Source organism: Maniola hyperantus, chromosome 14 (genome assembly GCF_902806685.2).
Source record: "Maniola hyperantus chromosome 14, iAphHyp1.2, whole genome shotgun sequence".
In the NCBI taxonomy this organism is placed as follows: Eukaryota; Metazoa; Arthropoda; class Insecta; order Lepidoptera; family Nymphalidae; genus Maniola; species Maniola hyperantus.
In genome coordinates this window covers 4,047,974-4,064,561 of record NC_048549.1, presented here as the reverse complement: position 1 = coordinate 4,064,561, position 16,588 = coordinate 4,047,974, and the positions used below count along the sequence as shown (strand labels likewise).

The 16,588-nt window shown below is 34.7% G+C and overlaps 1 protein-coding gene across 2 annotated transcripts in view; it reads left to right on the top strand.

Annotated features, from left to right (window-relative positions):
• The first annotated feature begins 10,006 nt into the window (after positions 1-10,006).
• The window catches only part of LOC117988353 (allatotropins-like), a 36,843-nt gene continuing 30,261 nt past the window's right edge, over positions 10,007-16,588 (top strand). The window contains exon 1 of one of the 2 annotated variants that reach the window (XM_069503003.1): positions 10,007-10,164. The gene's annotated coding sequence lies outside the window, so the exon portion shown is untranslated. The remainder of the gene's footprint in view (positions 10,165-16,588) is intronic. The other variant, XM_069503004.1, reaches the window with a different exon arrangement.

The following is a 16,588-nucleotide window of genomic DNA, read 5'->3' as shown; positions in this document are numbered from 1 at the left end:
TCCTTTTGAGGTTCGGAACCCTAAAAACCAGTAAGTAGTTTGGGGATCTTTCAGCAGCTGCAGACTAAACCCGTCGCGTCGGTGGCCTAGAACAGCCTGGGTTAGCAATTGGCATCACCAATTATTGAGGCCTCTGTTTTCTGGTGTTTGTTTTTCGCGACTCTCGATCGACGATCGCTTACCACAACACCCTCACCGTAATGACGTGTTTGCTCCATCTTCTTCTCAATCGTTCTATCTTGACATCAGAGTGATCGTGGCTATGAATTCTTCACTGCTGCTCGTTTACTCAGTGCTCCATAATACCTTGATGGATAACACAATACCATAGAATTCGAATTCTGTGGGTAAATAATACATACCGACGTTCTTATGGATTCCTTTTCAATTTACTTTTATTTTGTCTGTATAAAATTGTTCTTTATCTGTTGTTTACAGGGAAATTGGTATACCTACTTATAATAACAATGATAAAATACTGGTATACAAGGTAGGTTTGATTTCTGCGATTGAAAGGTTTATTGGAAATTTAATTTAGAGGTAACCCTACAATCCATACTAATATTATAAATGCGAAAGTGTGTCTGTCTGTCTGTCTGTCTGCTAGCTTTTCACGGCCCAACAGTTTAACCGATTTTGATTAAATTTGGTACAGAGTTAGCTTACGTCCCGGGGAAGGACATAGGCTTTTTATCCCGGAAAATCAAAGAGTTCCCATGGGATTTTTGAAAAACCTAAATCCTCGCGGAGGAAGTCGCGGGCATCATCTAGTTAGACATAATAACTAATTTTGTAAATATGAAATTGTATCTGTCTGGTCTGTTTAAAGTTTGATTCGAGGCCTAACGGATAACCTTGGATTAAATCTTCTTGATTCTTGAAGAAAGGTTAAGTCGCAGGAATCTGTAGATTTTGTATCTCTGTGGTGTACTCATATATTTTAGTTAGGTACACACGCTCACGCTTATTTACTTTATTATATTAGTCTCGAAGGAGACGATTCCGGTTGTAAGTTTTAATAATTTTCAAAAATATTCTGCACCAACAAGGTTTTTTCCACTTTTCCCTCTAGAGCGATTCCAGACCTACCTACTTACATGATAAAAATTGTGTCATAGACCTATAAATACTCTTATGTATCCAGTAAAAGATACCTACATTTTTATATTATGTACTAGTGACTCTATTGAGTTAACGCTCTCTTAGCAAGTAAACGGAGGTAAAGTCTTAAGTAAAGCGTTAAGGCCGACGCATATAGATGGAGTAGTCTAAAGGCCGAGCCAGACTGTTGTAAACAAGCCCTCCCACATCGGTCTCACTTTTGTAAACCGCCGGTAGAGACCGATGTGAACTGTGGAGGGCTTCTTTACAACACCCTGGCTCGGCCTTTATTCAAATTACAATATAAAGTTGATTAGGTAGATATAACCACTAGTCTAACCACTCAAACCTAGTTTCATGTATTTTGCCATACGATTGAATTGTCATCATAAATCACATTTCTTTATCGGCTTACTACTAAGCACGGGTCCCTTGCAGAATGAGAAAGGTTTATGCCATACTTAGTTCACTATGCTAGTCAAATACGGATTGGCAGACTTCACACACCTTTGAGAGTATTATGGAGAAATCTCAGTAAGACAACTATACCAAGTGGGGTATTATATGAAAGGGCTTTACCTGTACATTCTAAAATAGATTTTTATTTATTTTCTCGCCTAATAGTTATTGATTTCTCGTGCAAAAAAAAAATACCCTCCCCCATTTATTTCGAAAGTTTACCAATTGAAAAATCTGAAATAATTATGGCCAATAGAAGTAGGTATATGTCTTTTTTACAGGAAAAATAAAACCAATGCTCTAACTGACATAGTTTTTTGGTATGAACAATGAACCTCTACAAAAAAAGTTAGATTTACGTTTCGTTAACTAAAGTGATTCCGTTTTTCTTTTTCTGAAGTACGGAACCCTTGGTGCACGAGTTTGACTCGCACATGGTCGGTTTTTTTAATTTTTATTCAATAACTTAGTGTCTCGTTGAGTCAGAGTTGAGACAAACTAGTTGAGACTTTCAGACCATAAAGTCAGCCGTTGACAGAATCTCAGAAAAAAATGGTCGTCGGCGGTCTGCGTTAGCTACTAATTCAGAAAATTGTGAAATGACGATTCTAATTTTGCCCCAAATTCATTTGGTTGAACGATTTCATTGAATTTTTTTCAAATGAGCGACTGTTCGCTTGAAATTTCTTTGAATCTTTTTCGTTTAATTTAAATGGCTGACTTTGTGGAAAGTCCTTCAGTATGAGATTTTAGCGACAACACTTTATTATAAGTAGGTAGATAGGCTTTTAATAGCTTTCCACGATCTGTGTTTCTATCAATTTCAAATAGGCATCTTCTAGGCAAATTTATCCTATCTTAGACCATATCACCACTTCCATCAGATGTGATTGTGGTCAAGGGTGTAGTGAATTTTTTTTAAACTCTGGGATAAAAAAGTATCCAGGATACCAACTGTGTACCTTTAGGTAAGAGGAGTTCAGCGCTTGAGCTACAGTACGGCTTTGTCTCTGTCACTCATGACTCATACCTATATTATGACCTTTTGTCGGTCTCAACGATAGAGACAATGCTCTACAAATCTGCCATCTCCTTCTAAATGTTAATGTACCTACATTACTTTCTGCCGCGTACTGTAGATAGATAGAAAGAATAGACACACTTTGGCATTCATAATATTAGTATAGGTCATGGATTGTTTTCGCTTAAATAAGTACCTATGTTATAATATTATGTGTTTGCTTAGTTAGCAAATACAATCTCGATATGAACTCAGTATTCTTCATATCTGATTTCCAATACAATATCCTGAGCAAAACATAATAAAATACTGCAAGAGATTTGCAATAAGAATCAGCTTTTTTTAATCTAGTAAGTAAATACCCGTACTTCCACAATATCAAAAAATATGAGAAAAATTTGCTTGTAAATGAGCTATAAAAATTGTTCTTGCTGCAAACGTAACTGTTAGATTTATTTACTTACTATGAAAATGTTTATTCAAATTTCTTTATTGCGAACTAGCTGGACCGCCCCGGCTTCGCTCGGGTGGAGTTTGGGAAATTGAGGGGGAGGTTGAATTAAATTTTTCTCTCCGTAAGAACCATCCTCGTACTTCAAGGAATATTATACAAAAAGAATTAGCGAAATCGGTTCAGCGGTTCTCCAGATTTGCGATGACCAACACATTTGGTGATTCATTTTTATATTATAGATAATATGGGTAAACAGTGGAGATGTTACAAAACAAAGAGGTACAGCCAATGTCTTCCTATTAGCATGCAATAGATGTACCTAACAACGTGTTCATACTTTTAATAAAATTAGTCACATTGAATACTTAGACAAATAGCAAAAATGAAAATAAAATTAAAACTTGTCTAAAAAGTAATCAATCATTAATCGAGTAATAAGTACATAATTATGTATTTTCTAATAGTTTTTGAATTTTCTCAGATCTAAAAAAAGTGACAACTGATAGCTAGTGGCGACAGCCTAGTGGTTAAGACGTTGGCCTCCTTTTCGGGTCGGGGGTTCGACTCCGGGCACGTACATCTAACTTTTCGGAGTTATGCGCGTTTTTAGCTTGTAAATACCACTTGCTTTAACGGTGAAAGAAAACATCGTGAGGGAACCTGCATGCCTAATAGAGTTCTCCATAAACTAAATAATACTACAAAGAGGAAAGATTTGTTTGTTTGTTTGAAATCAACAAACTCTGAAACTACAGAACCCATTTTAATAATTCTTTCACAATTAGGAAGCTACTTTATTCCAGAGAAAAGATACCTAGGCTGTTAATTACATATGTGTACAAGGTATACATTTGTAATTAACAGCCAGAAAGCTAGCTTATTTTGTTATTTAGGTACTACTGCAGACAACGTCGCGGAAAAAAGCTAGTTTTTTCTTCTTGGATCTTGAATCGGTTCCGAGTAACGGTAGGTATTAGTATTTGTACTGGAGTTTATAGTTTGTATTGAGTGCATAAAATATATATTAGATTGCGTATATGCAAATTTTACTACGATTTGAAAGCTAAGAGCATAGAGTTGTAATGTCATATCACAAGAGCAGCAATGTTTCATAAATTACACTCAACCTGACCGAGATAATCGTGTTTTTGTCATTCATGAAATAATTGCTATTGGTTTACTTTGACTCAATTTTTAGAGTTCCGTACTCGAAGGACCCTGTTACTAAGACCCCACTGTCCGTCCGTCCATCTGACTGTTAGCGGGCTGTATCTCGTGAACCATAATAGGTAGAGCCAAAATTTTTACAGAATGTGCATTTTTATTGCCGCTAAAATTATAATAGAAATTTAAAAATAGCTGCCCTCCTAATAGATTAAAAAAACTGTAGCCTTGAGGCAACTTCAGTACAACATATAAGAAAGAAAGAAAGAAAGAAAGAAAGAAAGAAAAAACGTTTATTTGTTAAAGCTGTACCACACATTACCATACCATAGAACTGGTTAGGTTATCCCGGCGGCGCCTCTAATACTTGAGTAGTAAAGTCAAAAGACCTCAAGTAGAAGAAGCGCCGATATAATTATCATAATAATATTTATAAAGATACTATAAAATAAAGATTTTTCTTTCTTTATTTCTTTAATGTTAAGTAAATGAACTTAAATATATTTACTTAAGTACTTAAAAATGTCTAGTAGTTCCAAGCTAGGTAGGTACGTACCTACATCTTTTTTTAGAGCTTATTTTTTTTGCGGATAATGTATGTACTTAGCTCGCTACTCTACGGTCTAAATTCTAACTCGATGGCTAAAAGCAATCCGGATGGATTGTATATAGGTTGAAACAAATTTGCTTGGAGCTTCTTGAATATATGCATTTATTATTAAGATTAGGTAGGATAAGCAACCTTTTAGTTGAAGAGCTCATAAGTACTTGTGTACCTACATATTGTTACGGTTTGGGGCTCAAGGAAATAAGACATGGATAATCACCTTTATGACTTTGTTACTACCACTACAAATGTGCTAACGTATAAATAAATCTCGTGGTTTACCTAGCTAAGTACATAACAGCTTATAGTACCTACACGCAATATGCAGTGTTATATTACTTAGGTATATGTCTTTGTTCCTATTAAAATGTCTAATCACATCTAATCCCTTGAAAGCCCTATGGCCTAAGGCTCCATAAAGAATGGTAGAAGATAGCTTCAACAAATAAAATAGCTATCGTCGCGCTTTCTTTGTGTCCAAGCCTTTATAATTAAGTTTAATGACTTTAAGTTATTTTGCAGCCAAAATGAGGAAGTAACATCCTACCCGTCTCATCCTATTATTATAATAATATCGAATACTACCTATACTTAAGTTAACTTCTCAAACATAAAGTTCACGTTTACGTTGGCGTCAAAGGTTTAATTTACTTAGGAAAATAAGACGTATACTATGCGACAGGTCAAGGTGGCAATCGGGGAGAGGACGTCCCGTACACCTGCACAGTACCCGCGCTAAACCGGTGCGGAATAGCGCGGCTGACGTGCGGGTATGCGGAGCGTCCCGCCGCCTCATACCCCGATTGTCATCTCGACCTGTTGCGTACTATAATAACGTAGATATTCTAAGGGCCAACACATACATACAGTTAAAATCAGATATACATATGTTCTGAATTATGAATTCTTTAATTTTCCGGATAAAGTAGCCTTTGTCCATCCCCGGGATGCAAGCTGTCTTTGTATCATATTTCGTCAAAATCGGTTAAATGGATGGAGCGTGAAAAGCTAGCGCACGGATAGACAGACACTTTCAAATTTATAATAGTTATTATTAAGTATTGTTAGCAGATAGAACGGAACTCAAACTTCTTGCTACGTGCTACGTTACAAATAAGAAAAGAATATAAATAATGATAATTATTGTAGATAAACATTATTGTGGTTCGTACAGTAATTAGATAAGGTTAGCTTTTAAGTATTATTATAGCACTAGCTTATGCACGTGACTTCATCTGCGAGGGCTACAGCAATTTTAAACCCCTATATTATCCATTTAGGGGTTGAATTTTCAAAAATTCTTTCTTAGCGGATGTCTACGCCATAATAGCTATCTGCATGCTAAAATCCAGTGGGACGGATCGGGCTAAAATAATTAGCATCCCAGTGCTAGTGCATGCAGAGCTGTGCGTTGATAGATCAGTCAGTCAGTCACTCAGCTTTAGCTTTTATATATCTATACATAAAAATGAATAACTGAATGTGTTGCTAATCGCAAATCTCGAGAACAGCTGAACTGATTTCGCTAATTCTTTTTTCATAATATTCCTTGAAGTACGGGGATGGTTGGGGAGCAGCTAGTAATTAAAATAGATTTTTAAAAAAGCAATAGTAAAAATAAAGTGACAAATCAATAAAATAAAACGCATAGGCCTACACCCTTCACCAATTTGTTAACAAATTGTGTCCTATCTTATCAGAAATCTCTTCGGAGAGCAATGTGGCATTAGGGGAAAATGTTTTCCGTCACAAAGTCCTCCTAACTCACTGTGATTTTGTCTCGATTCGATTTGTGTCTTTGATAAGTTTCCTATTTTAGTTTTTTGAATTGAATTATTTTTAGATCTACCAATTGGGTATTTGACTCCAATTTTTTATTACTTTATTATAAACTAGGATAAAAATAATGACGTAAACTGAACCGTGAGTCATGAACGTGTTTGGTGGCACGCTCTTGGAAAGGCCTATGTCCAGCAGTGGACCCAAACAGGCTGATGGATGGATGATGATGGATAGGTATCTTCTAGGCAAGCGCACTTCATCTCTACATCCAACACTTGCCAGCAGTTCGATTAAGTACAGTCAAGCGCTAGTCTATAAATTGTTTCCCAAACTTATAGATATACTTGAAGCACTGATGTCTCGTATGCACGTCTGTCTATAGAAAAATGACAATTTATTACTATAAGATACTGGACAGCAAACTGATTTATATCGAATTTCCATCGGATAAATTGGATTCCGCGGCTTTCAATAATTCTCTTATTGAATTTTCGCCTTTCGGTCCATCCTTAACCACTTACTGTATGTGATTTAGTATTTTTCAAACACGCAATGTATAGTGTACAAAACTGAGGTCAAGTCCCCACTTACGACGTGGCATTGATTCCGAATGCCCTACTTCCTCAACGTTTGTTGACCTCTAACGTCAATCAGATGTTTTATTTGCACTAAATATAACTTTAACAAAGTATAAGATTTTTTTTTTTTGTGATATCATATCAGTATAATCATCAGTACTATCACCTGTCTTCGTTTTTGCTATCGTTCTGGTTACACCCTGTACGCAATCGTAATAAGATTGTATAATACATACGATTGAAGTCGATGAAATGTTTGGTAATGAATGGAGGAAAAATGATAATTAAGAACATTGTTCTGTAGCGTAGCTTAAGGGTACCTAAGTGTTAAGAATGAGTTAAGAGATAATTGCTAAATGATGTTACAATTAACGGTGCTGGTGTGATTCTTAAAAGAATTAACGCTTAAAGAATGAAATTCTTTCTGATGTAATGTTTGTTTCAGTTTTAGTCGCTTACACATATACTTACTTATGTATTTCTTCTTTCAGAAGTGGTTCCTAATTACGGTAATTAGCGTACATAATTTAAGCATCTAAAAAGTTATGGTCATGTTAATCTAGTAGCAGAATTACATACGTGGGTGAGTAGAGAATATTTAAATATAGGTCTCAAATGTTATTGGTTAATAGGCTACTTGACACTTTTTTTAAGTTGGTCTTAAATGGTTAATATTTGTCCTATTATATCAAAAAAATTAACACTATATTTTTTTGCGCCCTAATAACCGTAAAACTTTAATTTAAAAATATATTTTTCTTAGACAGGTGAAAACACTGGTCGGCCATGTTTGGCCGATAGATTATCTGTGCTCTGACGTCATGCATTTGTAAACAACAGCATAACCTCCCAAAGTTTAATAAACATGACTTCTATACTAGTTTACATGAAAAATATAGTAATTATCGTTATTGTATCATCCGAGAAAGTAAAAAACGCATCGATAAAGACCACAGGAAACTTGTGGATTAGAGTGCCCAGTGAAATAAATATACGTAACACGCAAAGACTTGCTTAAAGGGATCCTATATGACTAACGACTTCAACCCAAATTTATTTTTGCAAAGATCACTTTGTTGTAAGTCTTACTTAATAACTTATTCAATTTATAAAGAGAAAACGATATTTTTTTACGTTTACTATGAGTTTTTAGAAATATATAAAAACTAGCTTATGCACGTGACTTCGCCCGCGTGGACTTCATAAATTTCAAACCTCCATTTAACCCACTTAGGGGTGGAATTTCAAAAAATCCTTTCCTAGTGGATACCTTCTCTTTACCTACAAAGAACACACCCACCAAATTTCATGTATCTAGGACCAGCTTTTTAGGCTGTGCGTTGATATATAAGTTAGTCAGGACTCTAAATTTTATATATATGGATTATGGATACTACGTTAGTCCCCGCGTGACATAGGGATGACATTTCTTTGTTTACATATTTAATGACGTCACATCATGGCTGACAGCGTTTTCTGCGTTTCAAATAAAAATAAAAACTGTATTTTTTTAAATTGGATTTATATATCCATCCTGCGTTTTTAATAATTGTTATTGATATATTTCGTTGTCTTAAGCAAAATACTATAATAAATAATCATTTATTGGACGAAATTAGATATGAGTCAAGTAGCCTATTATAGACACTAATGAATCCCTAATTTTAAATACGCTTTTAAGCAAACTTCACATGAACTATTCCAATAAAAATACATTTTTTTAATATCCTAGAAATAAATATGCAATAAAAAATCCATACTATGTATAGTAATATTATAAATGTGGAAGTGTGTCTTTATGTCTGTGGTTTTCACGGGCCAACAGTATAGTCGATTTTGATGTTTGATAAGTACGGAGTTAGCTTACATTCCGGGAACGGACATAGAGTACTTTTTATCCCAGAAAATCAAAGAGTTCCCACAGGATTTTAGAAACCTAAACCCACGCAGACGAAGTCGCAGGCATCAGCTAGTAAAATAATAAAACATAAAGGAAACTAGGTACTTACTGTTTTTTTTAAACAGCACATGGCGTTGTTTTTCATACACATAATCGAAATCATCAGTAATAATAAAAACTGATATAACATTTGTCGATGTATTTTTCTTGGCTTGTCATTTTGGATTTTTTATGCAATTATAGTGATATTATTACAATTGTTCTGTTGGTCTGTTAAAAGTTATTGGGGTTAACTGTCAAAAAAAATCGCTTATATCCTGGAGTCGGGAGGTTCATATCGCCCTACGCCAGAGAGCACATAATGTCGTTGGTCTCGTGCTTAATATCTTCCCGACCTTGCTATATTGCCTTTATATTGGACTATGAAAGTATGGGAATAGAGAGTGGACCTGTGGACTAAAAGATCTCCTGCTATTTATAGTTCGTAGTCTTCGTGGGTTGTGTGGTCCAACTATATCCATGTAAAAAGACAGGTTAATATTATGTTGCTCCGTTGCAGCGTGATTGAAGGACAAACCAACAAACCAATAAACCAACAAACAAACATACTATCGCATTTATAATATGGCTAGAGACTAGTGATATGGCTAGTGATGCTGAAATGGCTATTAATTCTTCTTAAATAAAAAACCTTACAAATTTAAACTCGAGGTTAAGGATTGGTCACATCAGCATTTATGGCTGGTGGAATTTTACTCTTGTATGTTTCATTTAGGAGAATCCTACTCTATGTTTATGATCAAGTTTACAAGCTAAAATCCATTAGTAGAACCCAATGACATGTAGAACCCTATAAAACGTTCCTTCCAAATCCTGTACCTCTGATGCACGTAGCACCGTAGCACGTAGCACCGTAGCGCGTCGTAGGTTGATGCCTACGCACGCCTACGCTGGGCGCGGCGTGCTGTAGACCAACCTCTACGAACTTGCCTTGGTATATAACGGACCACTCTAACCCGCCTGGCCCATTCCGGGTTGAACTACTTAGCGCGCACGACGCGTCTTTCGGTGCAGTGTCCGTGACGTTTACGATTTCAGGTAAGTTACTAGAACTTTATTGGGTGAAAAATTTGAAAGTTTTCTCATCCTGTTGCCGCTTCAAAAAATATTTAAAATGAACGTAGTGGACAAAACTTAGGTACATATGTGAAAGTTAGGTTTGTTTCCAAAAACTATAAACATTGTTTTTGAACATAAATAAACAAAATATTATATTTCTATAAAACTTATAGCCAGCACAATATTGTATTTCTATATAACTTAAAGCTAGCTATATCTAATTACACAAATCATACCCGCGTGAAATGGTGCCCAAAGAATACTGGCTGCATTTTCACGCTGGACAGCCAGGCTGATCCTTTGTGCAAATAATGAGCCGGCCCTTCTGTCACCAGATGAGGCTAAATAATCGCGGTGAAATCTCTCGTAAAAACATTTCTTGTATTTCTTATTGAATTCATATGACAATGTCTGTCATATTTCTCATTTTAAAAAAAAATTGTTGAGGGTTGTGACTCCTTTCCATTAATCATTATACGATGGTAGGGGTCTTCTTAGGATAATAACGCGCTGGGCTCACAGAACCTCCCGTTATATGATTGTTATATTAAATAATATTATTGTATTATACATAGAAAAAGTGAACCAATTTTATACCTATATATTTAAAACAGGTGGAAGCGAAGAGTTATTTTTAATTAACACTATAATTTATGCAGAAGAGGGTGTTTAGTGACCTATTTCGTGAGATCCATAAATACATATAAGTACGTCAACATTGCAAGTACAATAATAATTATTACTTTTATTAAAAACTAACGGCTACTACGCTAAAAAACTAAAAAAAATAAAAAAAACTCTAAAACCATGTTTAGGGCACATGGGTTTGATGGTTTCAAAGTCTATAACGGACAAAGGTAGAAATATTTTTGGTGTTTTATGTATTAAAAAAAGAAGATGAATTTTAATGAAACTTTTTATAAAACTAACTTAAAACAAACGTGAGCTAGGTACATACCGTCGGGCTAATTTCATTATTAAACTGAGGAGATTATACAAAGTTTAACTAGCCTCAAGTAATAGCTAGAGTAATTTAATTTAGTAGTATCTTCCATAACAAAATCATTATCATCGTCGCCGTCGACCCATAGACGTCCACAACTGGACGTATATGGGTCCGTATTTTTTTTCATAGGTATTCAGCCAATATGAAAGTTACCAGTGGTTGCCGACGGAGAGATATCCATATTAAATAAAATAAAATATGATTGATAAAATGTATGTAGCTATAAAACTAGCAATCGTGTGACAGACCAAAAAATCTGCTTCATGATAATTTAAAGATTAAGGTGGGTAAAGCCGGTCAAAAAAGCAATGATAGCGAAAGTTATAGCTCTGATGACTAGCTAAAATGATTGTTGTAATTAGTCATGACGCAATGATTTGTAAACGAAACAAAATTACGTATTGGATTGCTAAGCCACCTTTGTATTAACTAATCACAATACATAGAAATGCGATCTACATTCGGCAATTTCGTCAAATCCTAATCTGGAGATTATGTGATTAATTTCTGTAGGTAAGCACCAACGCGTAACGACCCTAAATTCAACCATTTTATTCAAGCTGATCCACGCGTCTGGTGACCCATCTGACCTCAACGGTTGAGCCTTGCTGTTCAGGGAGGTAATAGCGCCAGTGTTTTGGGCACAATGCCCATAAATGAACATTTGGACGGCGTATATTTTTTGTAAATATAAAATTTTTAGTGATAAGTTTTTTTTTTAGTTTTTTCTGTATGTATATACCATTTTATTTATATTTATACCTATATAACTATATACCTTCTACTGGTACATAGAGCAAAAAAAAAGTTAAACCGAGCTCAATATTTCACTGATAGTTTGAAAAGTGTACTGTTTGTAACTATTCCAATGGTCGCCAGTAATTTACTGTTAGCTTGGCGGTAGAAGTTTCTGCCATTCATCTCCGTAGATCTTAACCAAACTCCCCTGAATCACTAGATTACCAATAAAAAAAATTGAAAATAATGGCAGCTGTATCCATGCTATTTTGAAATGTTATAAATCTAATTTTTTTCCACTTAATAAAACACCAGACCTGATGCAGTGCAAACCGCAGTTGGGTTTTTAAATTTTTCAAATTACTTGTTAGCTGCTTATAAAAAGTGGTCGTAAAATTTTGTATTATTTTCCAATATTATCTATACAAAAAGCAATATGCATATAAGTATTTGCAATAAACGAAAGTTACACTTAATTACTAAAGTTATTAAGGATCTGGTAAATATCCCGTAAAAACCAATATTTACTGAATGATCAACACTGACCCAGCCGAAGTGATTATGAGTTCATCAAATCAAATTCGCACCCAATTTGCGTCTCAGTTTGTTTAAACTGTAAATAAGATTACAAACTTAGATGGATTTGTTTATTTAGTCATTATTTTAGTGGCAATAGAAATACACTTTCAGTGAAAATTTTCGATTTGTAATTTTCATATTTAATTATTATACTATTAGTTTAGTTGTTTAGTAAAATTAAATTTTAATGAATTAATCTTGAAGACATTGGGGTAATAGACGTTGGGGTCCCAAGGGCGACCTCGCACCGGAAGGCGCAGTGCTAGACCCTCCACTTGCAATAGGCGATTTATTTGGTGTTATACCTACCATTTAAAGGTTGCAATATTTGGAAGAAATTTTCGCTATAATATCATAAAGTTTATGATCGCAGTAGCGAAATTTTAATGTTATTAAATTTTACGGTGTCCGTGGCTCTTCTCTAATTTTGTTAATCTACGCCTCAAAGATGACGTTATGAAGTCGGTCTTTATCATCAAAATTATCTGATAACACTCGGTAACCCTTTCCGTTAAACCCCGGCTACACTTGGGTGAGATTTCTGTTTTTTTTTCTTAGTAAGTCAAGCCTACTTATAGAGAAAATTTTCATACAAAAAGTTTCTAGACCCAGAGTTTGTGGAGTATGTTGATAGGTACATATAACTGATAGATATATTATATCTATCAGTTATGGAATTTTATTTTTTAGTTGTGGGATCTTTCACCTAATTATCTAAATATATAAAAGGAAAAGGTGACTGACTGGCTGACTGAATGACTATCAACGCACAGAAAATTTGGCATGCAGATAGCTATTATGACGTAGGCATCCACTAAGAAAGGATTTTTGAAAATTCGACTCCTAAGGGGGTGAAATAGTGGTTCAAAATTTATGTAGTCGACGCGGACGAAGTCGCAAGCATAGCTAGTTAATTTATAGGGCTAGAGTGTCGATTCTCGATGTAAATATGTTTTAGTCTAAATCATCCATTATCCAGAAATAGTATATATATCAAACGTGAAATTCTATTAAACGGGCAGGCCTTTGAAATTCCCGTAGCTACTCATTGGTTTTCCGGGATAAATGTCCCTTTTTGGTATGCAAACTTTCTCTGTTCTAAACGTCAAAATCAGTTAAATGGATGGGCCGTGATAATGTCATAGACAGACACTTTCGAATTTATAATAGTACTTAGTATGAATACTTGTTACAAGAAACACCCCTCTCATATTAAAACTTCGGGCAAGACACTCGAACACAGCTCTATTAATATAAAGTCTTGGAAGTTATAGAGTTTCAAGTTATCTACGGCAAATTGAACAAGCCATTGAAGTTCCAAACAAAAACATGAACGCATTACAATAGTAGCTGGCAAACTGCACTCCTTTTACATCGAACCATTCAAGTTTGTACTGTAAGGATAATAGGATACTTCTGGTGATGAGAGGCTATACTGTTTAATATTGGATTGGTGCAAAAGTTCCTTCGTTCTATTATTAAAAAAATCTCGAACTTCTTGGGATCGAGATCGGTATATTTGAATTTCTACCGCTTTTTCTTTGGCGGTTCCCACTAGGTAGTTGTTATTTGTTTCCTACATCCTGCGTTTATTGTTTCTAAATATTTATATAATAATGTCTACCATGCAACGTAGTTTTAATACCTTGTTTACACTTCTCTATGTGAAAATGCGCATCAGCGGATACCGTTTCAGCTTTCTAAATTAAGCGTGAAAAGTGATGATTTTCATCTGAATTTTTGGTACGAGTAGGTACTGAAAATTGCGTTGCTTGCCTTACGTGCGTAATGTGCAAACAACATTAATATTTTAGACCTTTTTCAGCTTTATTAAAAAAAACTGGCCCTACCACGTAATGTCAGGATGTGATTAACATTTAACGTGACTCGCGATGACCCACACATCCGACGGCTTTTCCATTTTCCGAAATGTAAATATTTTAGTATGCGAACCAAATAATTATCCTTTTTCAGTGTGATTAACTTTTTTTTTTCGTGGACCACGAGGCGATGGTTATCAGATCGCGAAATAATTAAACCTTTTCCCACAGCTTTCTTAGTCAGGCATCTTAGAACTACTGAGCCTCTTAAATTTAAGTGTCTGTTCGTTGATAATGGTGTTGATAATATACTCGTATTTCAAAAATCGCGAAGCGAAAACCAAACTCGTAACATTTTTGTCTTCATTTACCTACTTTTCTCCCTCTTTTATGGTTCGGTAAATTTTTAAAAAAACTATTCAAGAAATAACGATCGCAACAGTTTTAAGCCACTAGCTTGGCTACGGACTAAGTTCTGTATGTAACGTAGAAAAACGTACGGCACATATAATTAAAAACTGATATTAACTATGTCAAAACGTTATAGGTCGAACTTAAATAAATAACTTAAAATATACTTTCCATTCTATCTAAGTAGTCGTTACGTTACGGGCCGGAGTCTAAAATAAATAAGTTTAGCTTGAATCAGCTCACAATTTATTAGTGCGTCTAAATGAGATTTTCTTAGTTGAGCGCACTCAACTCCCGACACATAATAGGCTCAGGGTGTTTCAATTAAAACACAAGGTGATACAGCGATTGTTTCTAAAGGTAATTAATGAGGGATCCTTCACTACGCCCTAATGGACAACTCAACAGATTTGACTAAAGACCTGCGTAGACAGTAGACAAGACAAGACAGTATAAATGAGTTGACATTTAACGATCTATTTTAAAGGCTCATTATGAGATTTACTTTCGGAAGAAAATTGAAGTGTCACCTTTCTTAGACACTTGCTTCGTGGACAAAATTACAAAAACACTTCATTAAAATGAAAATGAGCTCAAATTAATTTAAGAAGCATTTAAGCATCTGTGATTAAGTTGATATTTAATTAAAGTAAGATAGGTAGATTGAAATTTAGAATTTATTGAAAAACAAATTTGGCAATCAGTGAAACTGCTAACAGAAGTGAGAACAGAAAACTATGAAATAACAGTGTTTTTTTTGGATTTCAAATTAATGGTTGTGTCAAAAATTTAAAAATAATAATTTGCAAATTAAAAACATTAACGGTATTTTATTTTCTGCATACATCGGCACACCAAGCACTATTAACATTAGCATGTCGGTGACGCGAACGTGAAGTTTTTACCCATCCCAAAACTGCCCAACGCGCCAAGAAGTTTTCATTTCAAAAAACTTTTTTTATGAACACGAGTACAATTATCTCATAGTAAACTTCGAATTTATTAGTGCTGCCTGTACCTACAGTGTACAGGATATTCAAAAGTTATTTGTATTATGTATACGAGTATGTACCTATATTCCGTATAAAATGAGAACTCACTCGCCATTTTCGCTCTTTGTATACACTGCCATGTCAATATTTTTGACGTCAAAGTTGACACAAAGCAAAAATGGCAAGTGAGAACACAAAATATGTATATACAGTTGAGTCTTTTTTGTCGCAAGTCAGCGTAACTCTAACGCCACAGGTGGCTACACAGCAGTCATTTTAAGAAGGGCGAAAGTTCTCGACTCTAGTATCATAAGGTCGGATGTGTACCTCCGACCAAACTCACTTTTTTACATAAAGGTAATGAGCATTTCGGGCTCTTTCTGCCAAGCTGACACCAGTATTTCTATCTCTTTTCGTTGCAAAGATAAATACATGCATAATGTCGTATCTGAACACATTCTAAAAATTTGGAGAACCATAATTATATTTTTTGACTTGCGTATGTATGCACCAAAGCAATGGAGAAAAATGATAGATGTATTTTGAGTTCGACCATTATGCTACGAAATAAGTTTATTTGTAATACTAGCTGGTACTGCAGTTACGCACTTCTGCTTCTAAAATATGTAATAATTTTGTTAGGTAAAATCACAACAGATGTTATGCTTCGAATTTTTTGTATTAATATTTGGACTGTGAATCATTTAAGACTTTTTGCCTTGTAATATAAATAACTTTGCACTAAAATTCATGGAAGTAAGTTGAAATAAAGCTTTTTGTTTGTGACTACATTAAAGTTGATGTGATTAATAGGTAAGAGATCCATCCTATTTCACCAAAATTTTGGACTAAACTGC